Raw genomic sequence first — 13,743 nt, forward strand, 5'->3', positions numbered from 1 at the left:
AGAGAGAACCTAAACAGACGCCCTGCCATATCAGTTAACCCGGGTGCTAGCGAAAGTGCTTTAGTGAACGGGAGTGAAATTTGCCAACATGTTCAAAATGCATGGAGTGGTAAAGCAAGCCATGCTGTGTGGTGCCTCCCTGCCACACCAAAGCGTGGCGAGGTAAGGACTTGCTGGAAAAACACTGGAATCAGCAGCTGGCCACTTCTACGCCCACCTCACTTGTTTGTGCTACTGTTACTGCGTGCTTCACAGAGGCATTTTGCTAGCTGTTCCCTCCCCAGGACAGCTTGCTCCTGGCCTTAGTTTAGTACTTCCTTTCCTAATGTCATTCTTTTCCACTTGTCAGGTGTTTTCATATTAATTATTGAGTGACAATTAGTTGCCACTCAAAAGCAATTATTATGCAAACTGTTTTTCTGCCTCCTCAGATTTAAATAGGTGGTGAGGGCCATTAAAACTCCCCAGATGCAAATAAGAAAGCGGAAACCCAGTTTAGGGTTTGCTTTCAGTAACTGGTGAGCTACCAGTTGCGTTGACATAACTCAGCTTTGAGTCTTTGTAGCAGAAACAGGCAGTTTTACATGTGCTGAGGGCCTGTCTGGTGTCAGACTTAGTCTGTCCTTCAATCTGCTAGGTCAGGCAATATAAGCCCACCACAATGGGACCCTGATTCAGCCAGAGCTTCTGAATGGATCTGCCTAGAATTTTTCTTACCATGAACACCTCAGAAAAACCCACAACAGAACATCTTTTCAACTCAATAGCTCAGGTTTTATTGAAGTACATCAAAATCAATGTGTGTGTTTTCTTTTAAATGCAGAAAAAAACAAATATAAAGGCTTTATGAAAAGTTTTCTGCCTGACCAGTTCCTCCTGGATTACAAAACTTTATATAATTCTAATTAGTTAATAAACATTATTGTGAATTGTGTTTCTCTTCAGCTGACACAAGCAGTGCATTAGTCCTGATACACAGTTCAAAAAACTGCCATTTGCTATCAGCTTCTTCAACTCATGGAGAAACAGCCTGTTCAGAACAACTGCTTCAAAATGCCAGTGGCACAAAGTGTGGCCTGGACACCTTGAGAGTGACACAGCTTGACCTTGAGGTTTGGGTTCAGCAATGACATTGCAGAAGTTCCTGCTGATGGCATATGGACTTAAAAAAGCCACAAGTCAATATTTATAAGTACAAAAACTTGGTGTGTCAAGTAACATTTGTGGTTTTTTTACATTCTATCCTAGGTTTGAGAACACTAGCTTGATTGTGTTGTGGACCAGAGTTAGGATGGGTGCAAATCATTACTAACTATATTGAAATTAGGTTTGCCTGGATGTAAATTAGAACAGAATATAAACATTATCATAAAAATTCCCCACCTCTCTTCCATAAATTGCCTTTAATCAATATGGTAAAATCCTACAGCTGTGACCTTAACATGTACGTGCTTAATTTTGGCAAAGTCTAACACACATAAAAATTCCTGTCTGAAAGACAGGCTGTCTTTGTATCTTTGCACTGTAAAATGATTGGAGTTTTGTCAGAAAGGAGGGAAAGGGGATGGCCATGTCTTCAGAAACCAGTTTTACCTAAGCTATCACCACAAAATCTGAAAGGTTTTCATTAGGACAGTAAGTCTGTGGTGTCACTCACAGGGCAGAGGTTGTTTGTGTGCACAAGTTATGTATTTCCGTATCTCAGACCATTCAGGTTTCTTTTAATTGTAAAAGTAATACCAATTCTCCTCTACTAGTAATACCGACTGGACTTATTCTGACATGATTACAAAATAGGTGTTGATACCTATGCCCCTGGTGTAACCTTTCTGGCCGATCAGTCATGTATGGAGAGTGTTTGGAGGAAGATGAAGACACAGGGGGAAAAGCATCATTAAGACATGATAGCACCAGTCAGTACCCCCTCCACACTGACTGCCAAAGTATCATGTGCCATATTATATATGTCTTATTATTTTCAGACAGTAAGCAAGGCATCAGTGTGTAAAACTCCTAGTTGATAATGTGGAAAGTAGCATCCACATAAGAAATACAAAACCCCTTATATCACCCCCCGTCCTCTAGCGTTTTAAATACACATTTCAGTTTAGAGGTTTGTTTTAAGCAAAATGTTGCACAATCCAGGGAAAATGAGAGCCGTTTCTTTAAGAACTTTCTTCTACTGGAGGTCAATGGCTTTACTATCACACATTAAAAGTTAAGTACAATTATTGACAGGCAAACCACAGAAATTGGTTTATGTCAATGAAGAATGGCAAATAGATCCACGTACCAGGAAAAGAGCCCTAGAGGAAAAGTTCTTTGCACAGTAAAATTAGATTCACAGGTCACAGATGATTTGTTAGTTCTTTCCAAGTTGTAGAGCAGTAATTTATGGGAGAGCTCTCCCAGCCTCTTTACCTGCACTACAAAAGGGAATATTTTTTATTAAAGTGTAAGTTGCATGTCCTCACAAGTGACAAACCATGGATCTGACTGAATTAATATAATCCCCTAAGAACAGAGCCCTCCTATCATTCTAAAGGTAATATACATTCTTTGAACCCTTTGTTTCCATTCTTCTCTGTGAAGCCTTCTTTTAGCAAGTCCAGATGGAGGAGTAGTTAGAGGGCTGGAAAGTTTGTTTTTAATGCAAAAAGATATCAAATGTCGGCTATTCAGGTTGCCCTCATGATGTAAACAGATTTCCACTGCCTACTTGTAATTTCTAGAAACAAGCTTTTCAAAAACAACTTCATCCAGTATAGCTTGCAAGGCAGGGATGCTCTACCTATGTCAGATACCTGCAGCTCTTCCCTAAGCCATGCTCCGTCCTGCTGTGGTAGTACAGACGTGCCAGCATGGGAGTGTAGTGAGGGCATTTAAGACCCTCATGGTCCTGCAGCAGGGGTCCTTGTGATGGGGAAGAGCTGGGGCTTCCTTTGAGGTACTGATGGGAAGCCCCGGGAGTGCTGACAGAGCAGCTCTGACCTTGGGAGCAACTCTCCAGCATTGTGAGCATCGCGGCTCGCCGGTCTCCTGGCTGACCTCTCCAGAGGACAAATAGAGAGACTGAGTATATATTTCATAAGGGTGAACTTCCACAGCCAATGATGCTAACGGTGAGATGCTGCAAAGTACAGGCTGTAGGCAACTAATACTCCCTCCTTTTTATACCAGGAAAAACAAAGACTGTGAAGTCATGGCTGCTGCTCTCCATGCCCTCCCACGACTCCAGGTGCCTCCTGAGCCCATCTGCGTTGGAGTCCTTTTAGGAATGAGAGGTGCCAGGCAGAGCTGGTCTGTGGCTTAAACACAAGGTTGTAGCCACCACCTGCTGTCTCGCCCACTCTGAGCAGGAAGGAGGCAGGAGCAATGAAGACCAGAAATTTCCGCCTTTTCAAGACCTCTCCTGCTACTGAGACAAGTCAAAGCCTCAGACTTAGCCTCTGTCGGAGCGCTTCATGTTTTCTGACTTCCTAATAAACTTGGCAAGACCCCAGAATTATTTGTCTTCGATGAAGAGTAATTAAATACTAAGTACATGCTTTGAAGATTAATAACTGGACAGCTGTGTGTGAGAACATCCCCTGCAAGAAGGTTAGCAGGCTGAACAAGAGTCATACAGCGTTGCAAAGCCTTACCATGTTTTAGGTAGAATTGTCAATAAGGGAACTCTTGTTTTTGACTGCTTTTTTAATAGGCTTCTTTTAATTATTTTCTCTTCTGTTCTCCCCATTTCCATCCTTATTACCAGGTTTCCTCATGCGTCTGAACAGTGGTACCAAGTCATTGTCACACTGGGGCTCTGCAGAGCTGCCTCTGTGGGTCTGCCTGCACTGCTCACAGGGGGAAAGTCACATCCATATGTCCTCCTTATTTTTTCACCTTTTTTTCATCTGCTTTACAGATGACCCTGTGGTTACTGAGGTAGTACCAAGATCTGAACAAAGCCATTGCTATCTGGGGAACAAGGCTGCTAGTAAATTAAAGGAATTTGATGATTTTCCCCCAGTTGTTACTTTTGCTATCGCGTTGTGCATGTGTGTAGGTGGGTGTATGGGTGATTATGTGTAAGAAAGAGAGATGGACTGATGGAGGGAAATCTTCCAGAACACTTTCCTCTTTTATTTAGGGAGAGGATATATTTTATCTGATTTTTATCAAAGGTGACATCAGAAGTAATGAAAGGATAAATAATTTTAAAGCTTCAGAGAAAGAGGATTCTTTAATAAAGAAAGGATCTGTCTTGGAGATTTAACTTTCTTAAATCCTTCAAATCCCTTTGCCTAATGCAGTAATATTCCAAAATTTTATGACAGTTTTCACTTCATGTGTATTAGGAACAAGTAACTGTCATCTCTAACTGACAGAATGGACACTCATTCCTTCTGGAACTGGCATACTGGGGCACTGTAAATTTGCTCTCTGAAATATTTTCAAGTTTAGGAGTTCTGTTATAAATGTTCCCATTAATTTACATGTGGTATCATTTTTTTTCCCTTAATGGTGTCTGTAGGTACAAAAAGGCAGTGAGATGTATTTACTAAACTGTTACCTTCCCAGTTAGTGAATTGCTTAGCACAGATGCTTTCTTTCATAAGTACTGTCATTAAATGCATGAAACTATTGATCTAAACTGCTTTCCTGGGAGGCTGCTCCTTATAAAGAGCAGAGTCGGGTCTCTTTTTGGCTGCAAACTGGGCTGAATTTCATAATAAAACTTTCATCATAAAACAAAAAAAAAATCAAGACTCCAAACAACAATAACCTCCCTATGATACATCAATGACTAAATCTCTGAGAGAGCTGGCTTTAATTTTTCTTACAAGGGAAAAAAAAACAAAAAGAGAGAGTAGGAAGGATGCAGTGTTTCTTGTAAGGGACTCCTTTTTGAAGAGATCATGCTAAAAAGGCTGCTAAAGGGATCTCTTGCTGCTGTGATTTGTAGAAAGGAGCTCTCTTAATTATAGTCGGAGTTTATTGCATCTCTCCCTCTCTCTCCCCCGCTCTGTCGTCTGTCCCCCCCCCAATGTGTGTGTATGCAGAGCGCTAGGGAAAGCTGGCAGCACTACCTGAATAGCTATTGAAAGAGTGAGACTTCTCAGTTCCTGCTTCATTACTGGGTAGCCGCTATTCCAGTGTGTGAGAGCGCCTAACTGCATTCTCCCATCGAAAAGCCCTTGGTAAGTCCCCTTAGCCGGCAGAGCTGCGGATTAACTCAGCAAAAGGCAGGAGGGGGGTGGCAGGGAGCCGTGGGGGCACTCAGAGCCTGTGTGCAGCTTAAGATCTATTAGATTTCAAAGATTTTGCTGTAATAAATGTGTAAGATCTTCTGTGGATTGCTGGGATGCGAAAGCAATTGTGAGGAATGTTTTGTGTGCTCAAGAGCAATGCTAAGTCCGTTCAGGACTGCTTGAAACAGAGCAGAATTTTTCTACGGGAGAGGAGATTGCTAAATGCTTTTCAGAACTGCCAGAAGAGTGGTTTGGTTTGGTTTTGTTTCCCTCTATCATTTTCCTCTTGTTTTCATTTCCCCCTTTATTGTGTTGAATGTGTCAATAGGTTCAGAAAGGAGAAACTATGTCTTCCTGCTGATTGATGGCTTTTGAAATGTAGAACTTTTATCAGGAGAGGGACGAGAGCTGAAGCTATTGAGGAGATACGTGTGCATTTTGTTTGTATATATGTTCTTGTCCGTGTTTCTGGTGTTGATTGTATAGATTTAACCTGCTCAGGAAAAGTCCAAAAAGCTAGGAGATGCACATTTACTGCTCAAGAAGCCAATGTTTGTTCTGGTTAAATGTGCTTGTATCACATGTTTTATTAGTCATCTGCCTGACAAGTGCCACTCTCCAGGTAGCTCCTTTCAGTTCATGTAGCAAAAAACACTCCCAGACAGGCACTCTTCTTCTTTACCTTGTTCCTATGAATCAAGCTCATTGGGCTCAACAGAAAGTGATAGAGGCCATTGGAGAGGTCAGGTGACAACTCTCCTTGCCCCAGCTGAGCAATGGCATTTGAAACGAGAGGCTGGAATGATGCGGTTATCTGAGAGTCCCAGTAACCTGGAGCTGGCTGCCTTTTGATTTGAAAACTGTGGACGAGTTACTCCAGGGACAGGCTGGAGGTTATTGTCTAGCAACACAGAGCATTAAAAGAGTGACTGCCTCCTAACTGAACCCACACCTACTCCCCTGATGGATAAACCCAATCTAGAAGAGCCGTCTGCTGACTAGCAGGACATGGGACCACTGGCCCATCTGTTACTGTCAGTCCAGTCCAGACCTTTGTTGGCTGCAGCTGTCCGTTGGATCATATAGGTGACACAGCCGTATTTATAACTATGAGGAGGAAAGCTGCTCCTTATATTTAGAAAGCATACACTCGTGATTTGAAACTGCTGCTTACTGTCCCTAGACACCGTTTTCTTTGCCACTGAGCAAACATAATAGCTCAAAGGATTATGTTTTAGGTCTACAGTGGTTGCTTTCCAGTTAGTGTGAGTAAATTTACATCTCTTCTACAGGTCGAAAGGACCAGACTGACATTTTTTTTCCCCCTTTCAGAAGCCTTCATTGTTTATTAAGGGACAACTTTTATAAGCTAATATTAAATCGGAGCTCAGAGTTGCAGCCAAGCACAGAATAGGTATTGCTTCATGAAACTCAGTCATTTTATGTTATATTGATAGGGGAATCATGCTAAGGGGTGCAGACGGCTAGGGGATTGATAAGTGAGTTTGTATAACTTCTTGCAGTGGAGATTAGAAGTAGGAATATGCCTCATGTTTCAGGTTTTCGGAGGCAACATTACTTCATCAATAAATTAAAATTTTGTCAAAACTGCATCATTACCTGGGATACTTAGTCCATTAAATATAATACTGGGGTGCAATATCAAGAATAATGATCTTTTTTTTTTTTTCGCATTTCCACCCATCAGCTACATAAGCTTGTTCCTGGAATACTCTTGAATAAAACTGTGCACTGCCTTTTCTAAGTTTAATTTTCTTTCATCATCTCCATGGATGTATGAAAGAGCGGAAACACCTCAGCGAGAAGAATTCCAGTGCAAAGGGGAACAGGAACAGGTAGCTCTATTCAGCTCTGTGTGACATCCTTGTGTCAAATTCAGCCTTGACCACACTCAGTTTACTAAGAGGACTCTGCTGTCATCTGTTTGCTCTCAGCATGGCAGGATGTTCTCAAAACAACCTAATCCCAGATCAGGATGCTAGGAAAATGCTGGGGGCTGTTCACCCAGGGCCAGATGCCACGACCCTTCTGCCTACTGGAAGTGTTGTGCTCTGTGAGGATGATGCAACACAACACACACACACACAAAAGCAACTAAGAAAGTATCTTGGCTGACAGGCAAAATCTGTGTTTACCATGGCCAATGTATGCTCTGCAGAGCCTCACCTGTGGCACAAGGGATCTGCCTCCCCTCCCTTTTCACGGGAATGGGATGAGGCAGGAACCATTTCTCTCCTCCTACAGAAGGGACTACCTGCATCTGACAGAGAAGACTGCCCTACTTGTGATCTTGTACCCACCCATCCATGTAGTAGGTACCCTAGTAAGTGGTGGGCAGGAGATGTTGTCTATGTTTGGGCTGATCCAGCCGTGTTAGTATGCAGTCAGCATGTGTCTCCAGGCAGTGGCTTACTCCATCCACCCTACCAGCCCCAGCAGAGTTATTTCTGGAGGATGACCAAGCACTGTCCTAAGTTGTCGCTCAAACAAAAAGTTTTCAGACCTTGCCAGCATGAGCCACAGAGATCTAAATGTACCTTCAAGCTAACCTGGGTTTTCATCAGAAATTCTCTCTGTTGCTTCTCTGACTTGAAATGAGCTCGCCTCCCTGCCCCCCATCAAAGATTACAATTCATGAAGCAGAAAATGCCAGACACTCAAGCACTGGCAGAGTTCTTTAAAATTATGTTTCCAGTTTATCATCCTTTTATATGTCAAAGTTTTCTATTTCCCCTCTCTGTTTTTATATATAGCAAAATGTATCAATCCAGGCATTTCAATACCCTTTACTAAGGCATAAGCGTCTATATATCCTCATCTACTGAATAAACAGGGATTTTCAAAGGGCATTCCCTGCGTCGGGGGTAGCTTTTGTTTGCATAACTTGACTACAATTCTGCTTATAAGAATTGCAAAACGAATCAAGGAAGCAGAGACTAGTGTAATTCATGGTTTATTGCCCTAAAAGCCCTCCCTGTTTTCCTCAGACATATTCCTTCTTTCCCCCTTTTCCTGTGAAATCCCTGTGGGTCTGATTTAGATTGAAGCTCTTTGGAACAGGTATCGCATCTCCACGCATTGCACACCTTTGTGTCTATCATGCTGCATGGAAATATGAAATATTAACCACAGCTAGAGTATTTGGAGTGGATAAAAACCTAATGCAATCTCCTGGTCCTAACTGCTCCTTTTTCTGTAACTCCTTGCACCTTAGCAGGGTCGAAAGGAGAGAAACCTATTCAAAACTTCTGCTATTATCCTTTTGTTACTGCCCCTGGAGAAAGGACTCAAAATCCAAACATCTGCTACCTCGTTCTACTGCAGGGCAATGGTAAGAGTGGAAGGACCTTGAAAAGCCATACTCTTGCAGTTATCAGGGGAATTGTGAAGGAACAATAAGGAGATTTTTCAGCATGGCATTCTTGTGATTAGAATGACTTACAAATTGTTTTTGTCATTGATAGGACAAGAGTGGAACTGACATTTAGTAGCATATGAATTCCCCAGTAATTGGTGCCCCATAATATAAATTAGATTAAAGGCAGTTTACCAAGTCCCAGTACAGCAAATTTTCATTTTACTCTCAAAGGTAGATAATCTACAATGTACAGTTTAGAAGACAACTGCAGCATACAGGAGAGACAACCAAAAATGAAAAAAAAAAAAAAAATTACTTCAATAGGACTTTATACTCAAAATTCCTTGCTGGCTTAAAGAAGAATGTCTGCATCCAGAAATGATACACTGAGTCCGAGTGTTTCCTTTACTGTGTTTTTGTGTTAACTCTGATAAATAATTAAAGAAAAGAAAGGAAAGCAGAACAGATAACTAGGTAATAGCAGGCATGATCACAACTAGCCTGCCCATTCCTTTAAACCTGGATCCAAGTTCTTTGACTTGAAATTGGAGTTTTTTCACTGAGAAACTGTGGCAGGATATGTTCCTAGCACTGCAACAGATGCTATTAAGGCAGTTTCTTTTCATTATGAAAACAAAGCTGAAGCACTATAACATATGTTGTGTTGATTCATGTCTCAGAAAATATCATTCCATGGACATATATTTGATAAATGCAATAAGAAAGCAGCTGATTCCTTGGGAAAATGCATTTGACTGCAGCATTAGCCACTTGCATATTGTACTTGACAAACACTCAGATGTGATATGTTTTAATGCATTGCCATAACACCTAAGGATTTTCATTCAGATGCAACACTATTCCTTTCTCTTCCTGAATATCTTAAAAGATGCTACTTGCAAATGAAAAACATTGGTAAACAATTCCTTTTATGGGAATCTGACCCTGATGTTCAGTTGCTGCCGTTCAGACCTTAAGATTGTATGGTTCCTCATCTGCAAAAGAGAGATAATATTTCTGCCTCCCCCTCCATGTATACACCCTTCATCTGTCTTCTTTGCTTATACTGCATACTGAAGAATAATACTGTGCCTTATTATATGCATAATACCTACACAGTCAGCACCTACACAGTTCTTGGCTGCAGCCTGTAGGTGCTCCTGTAAAAGAATTTTCCCCACATATTTTCCCTAGCTGATATTCTTAGTATCAGCCTCAGCCAACTGGATGGTGCCAATGATGCCGGCAGCATTTCCCTCCAGAGCACTGAGCCTAGAAGCACCTGCGGGCTTCAAACCCCGTCCAGGACCGGCCCTGTGGTCCCAGAGGGCTCCAGTTTCCCCATCTACTGCTTTGACCCTCTTAAATAATAATAAAATCTCCTCACCCAAGTGTTTGAAGAAGAAACTTAGCATACCATTTCTGGAATTGGTGTCTGGGAAGGCAGGTGGCAATTATATCAATGATACTGAGAAACACCAATTTCTTTGACAGTTATATCTGCTCCACAGAGCTGACTACAGTAAGTGTTTGTTTCTGACAGTTGACTAGATGAGGTGAATCCATGGGGAGCTGATAGGTGCCCTAACAAGGTATATTCTTGCAGCATTTTCTTTCTGACCAGAAACCCACTCATATCACTGACAGCTGGCACCTTCAATAAAATTCAGCACAAAACAATCAAAACAACAGCCCATCTTACTGATGAATCTGTGTCCCAAGCCTAACTTGGTGCATTTGGCTGGAACAGGCTGTGTGAAACCGGAGTAGGTTTTGGAGAACTGCCTGCTCTTATCTTTGTCTGTTTAGTATATTTTATATTAAAATATATTTTAACAAAATCTGAATTTTAACAAAATTCTCTGCCCCCTTTAAAGAGCAACGAACATCTCTCAACTGAAGTAAAAGCATTTAGTGAATTGATCCTTGATTAATTTAATTCACTTTGTGGGGGTTAAACCTGGTTGTAGGGACAGAACAGAAACAGAGTAGAGAAGGACTGTTTCAAGGGGCAGGGAGCCTGTACAGAACAGCTGTTTTAGGTCCTTGTCTGTCTCATTGCTCCACTGGGATCAGAGGAGGAGGATACAAGTTACAGCAGCCCAGCACAAAACAGGGAGAAGAGTCAAAATATTGGTCCAAAAAACAACAAAAGATTTTATGGATAATTATTGTTTTGCTGTTCCACTTGAGAAAGACAGAATAAAGCTGACCAGCTCTGTAGGCCAACTAAAAGCCTGATAACAGTCTCAAAAAGAAAACTCAAATAGTTTGATGCAAAGACATCTCTTTCATTGTGTTCAAACTGAATTGTTGCAAAATGCCTTCACCTAAAGCCAGATCCACCCATGTCATAAACCCCTGCTGTCCTTTAGCTGCATTCAACCAGAGGTCAACAAGGTGGCTCAAGCCAAGACTCAGCACAGAGGAGGAAAACTCCCAACAGCTTTTTCTCCAAGCTGCTGTCTTCTTTCTAGAGATTTAATCAATTCCCTAGAGTCGGAGCAAGCACCCTGACTCTGGCACAGAAAAAGACAGCCATGTCTCTTTCACACAGTTCAGAAATCTTCCAGCCCCATGTGTTGAGATTGCAGCTCCAATCCTCTTTTCGGGGCACCACTGGTGCCAGGTTGGTTCCTGCTGCAGAGTCCAAAAGTCCCTGTTCAGTGTCTCTGATTAGAAGCTGGGAGGTAGCCGTTCTTACCTCTGCGGTTATCCACAAACCCACTGATGGAACTCCAGGGAAATAATTATAATGCGTGGTTCTCCATTCCCCATGCTTTCACATTCCAAGTTTTTTTTTTCTCTCAAGTGACACAGTATGGTTGGCCCCTTTCACAGCATTAAACAAAGTCATTTTCTGGTGAAATCGCTCAGCAGCAGAGGAGAGAGGGCTTATTTATCGATTGAACTCCCCACAGACATTACCTGACATTGCTGAAGTTTATAGGATCAGTTATTTGTGCCAGCAAATTGCAGTACATGGCTTTAGAAATTGTAAATAGGTGCAATGTAATATTTAAAAATGAAAAAGTGATTTCTTCATGAAATGGTGTACAAAGCAGGCAAGCACTCATTCTGCTTTGCTTGTTCGGAAGCACCATTGGATTATGCTTCACAATGCGCTACAGAGAGCAACACAGATGTGAGGTGCTGCCTTACTTTCACCACAGATCCCGTTTAATTCTCTGAGCATATTTTTCTAGCTCAAGATCTGCTGCCAGGTGTGTCTGAGGTCAGAGCTCAGCACCTCTGTTATTCAGTTAACTGCCATGTTTTTTAGCTTGGCCTCCCCCCAGAAGTGGCTTGTAATAAAAGCAAGCTAAAAAGCAAAGAATAAGGGCACATGCGTGTTCTTCCTCACTAAGATTTGATTCTCTTGGCTTAGGATCGGGACTATATTAAAACAAAACTGATATTTTCTTTGGCTAGCAGTGAGATCTCTGGATGGGAGCAGGGTTGGGAACAGGCTAGTGGAAGGAGGGGAGAACATGCATCATGGCAGTGAGTCACTTGCACTGTGCTCCAGATAAAATATCTGAAAATTCATCAGGCTTTTGCCATCTGTTCAATTTTTGGAACGCTTCCAGGAAAGGACAATACCTATAAAGACAGTGTCCGCTTTAGCCAACAGATTCCACTCTCTCCTCAAGCGCAAGTCACATGCATTTCACTTGTGGTCACGGGTGCAGACATACGCATCTGAGTTTGCATGAACACAGCTATTGTGAGGCAGAAGGCTTACTTCTCCTAATATACAACTAATCCACCCAGCTATACGTGGACTTCTAAGCAAGCAACTCTACATCTCTGTGATGAGTATGTTATTTATTAGAGTTGGCTAAGCCTGCCTGGTTTAAATCTGGATTTAATCTGATCTTCAGATATTCAGTGTTGTGATTTTGGTTCGGCAAAGTATCAGCATAAACACGTGTCTATATATATATATATACACATATTGCTATGTCTGGAAGTACCCACTCTACAGCTGTGTTCCAAAGCTGTTCTCTCAGAAACACGCAACACCTGTATGCCAGTACAGCTCTCATTTTTCATTTTTAACAAACAGTAACTGAGAGCATACCAGAGTGACCAGCTACTGCTTATAGATTGCATGAACTGCCAGCCTTGAGAAGACTCCTTAAACCAGCGGCACTCAAAGGAAAAAATTAAGGACCTTCACATTTCCAGATAATGTGTCTTAAGATCTGATCTCATAATGCAAGGGTCAGATGAAATCAAAACACTGTGTACAGCAGTGCTCTTTCTCCTCAGCTCTGCAGTTGTTAAAGGCATTTAGCATGAATTAATTAAAAAAAAAAACCAAAACGAAAAATGCTCTTGACTAGCTTAAGGAGTAACATGTGGCATGTAATTTGGATTTCTGAGTGATTTAGACAAGTAAGCTGCATTACTCATCCATCTCATTTAAGATATGTAGATTCTGTAGTCTTCCATCTGGATTTTCAGCGAAACTTTGGGTTGCTGCTTGGTTGGTTGAAGAAGGCTGGAGGAGAAGTTTCATCTTAGAATGAACAAAGAAGGGTGAAAATTGTCCAACTGGAAAAAAATGAGCACATGACAGAAAGTGACCCTGGGCTAGCGCAATGTATGGGAAACTTCAATTTATTTTCAATGACAGAATGATTCTTTTACTTTCTTTCCCACAACAAACAATCACTCTGTATTTAATGCAGGATCCATTTAAAACCAGAGTGGCACATTGGTACATGACACTCACAAGCTTTGTCCACTGACCTCGCTCCAGCTATGATACCATCATAGGAACACATCAGTGATGATAGTATGAGAGATCAGACTGGAAGCAACCTATGGGCGGGCAAATCAGAACCTTCTACTCTCAGGGAAAAAAATAAAAGGGGGGGATTTTTTAAGGGTATTTAAGAGAAAAACCATGCTACCTTTTTCTGTAGTGCCAACATTGTAGAGTACAGATAATGCCCAGCTGCTTGCATAACTGTTAGTTCTAATAGTTCAAATCTATGTGTTCCCTTTCATTAACTAGTGTATTGGGGCTATCCCCAGACACTCTCTATCCACTAGTCAATGGAGGCCAATATGTCCAAGCAACCAAACAGGCGTTAGAACTGCCAAGAGGTACAGGTG

The 13,743-nt window shown here is 41.7% G+C and overlaps 1 protein-coding gene and 1 long non-coding RNA gene across 2 annotated transcripts in view; one reads left to right on the top strand and one right to left on the bottom strand.

Moving 5' to 3' along the window:
• LOC134517361 (uncharacterized) overlaps positions 1 to 13,743 on the bottom strand; it is a 58,274-nt gene that overhangs the window by 28,282 nt on the left and 16,249 nt on the right. The window lies entirely within an intron of this gene.
• ST6GAL2 (ST6 beta-galactoside alpha-2,6-sialyltransferase 2) overlaps positions 4,206 to 13,743 on the top strand; it is a 185,943-nt gene continuing 176,405 nt past the window's right edge. Inside the window, exon 1 of the mRNA XM_063338718.1 lies at positions 4,206 to 5,186. The gene's annotated coding sequence lies outside the window, so the exon portion shown is untranslated. The remainder of the gene's footprint in view (positions 5,187 to 13,743) is intronic.

The sequence above is a fragment of the Chroicocephalus ridibundus genome, chromosome 1, assembly GCF_963924245.1.
Source record: "Chroicocephalus ridibundus chromosome 1, bChrRid1.1, whole genome shotgun sequence".
Taxonomy (NCBI): Eukaryota; Metazoa; Chordata; class Aves; order Charadriiformes; family Laridae; genus Chroicocephalus; species Chroicocephalus ridibundus.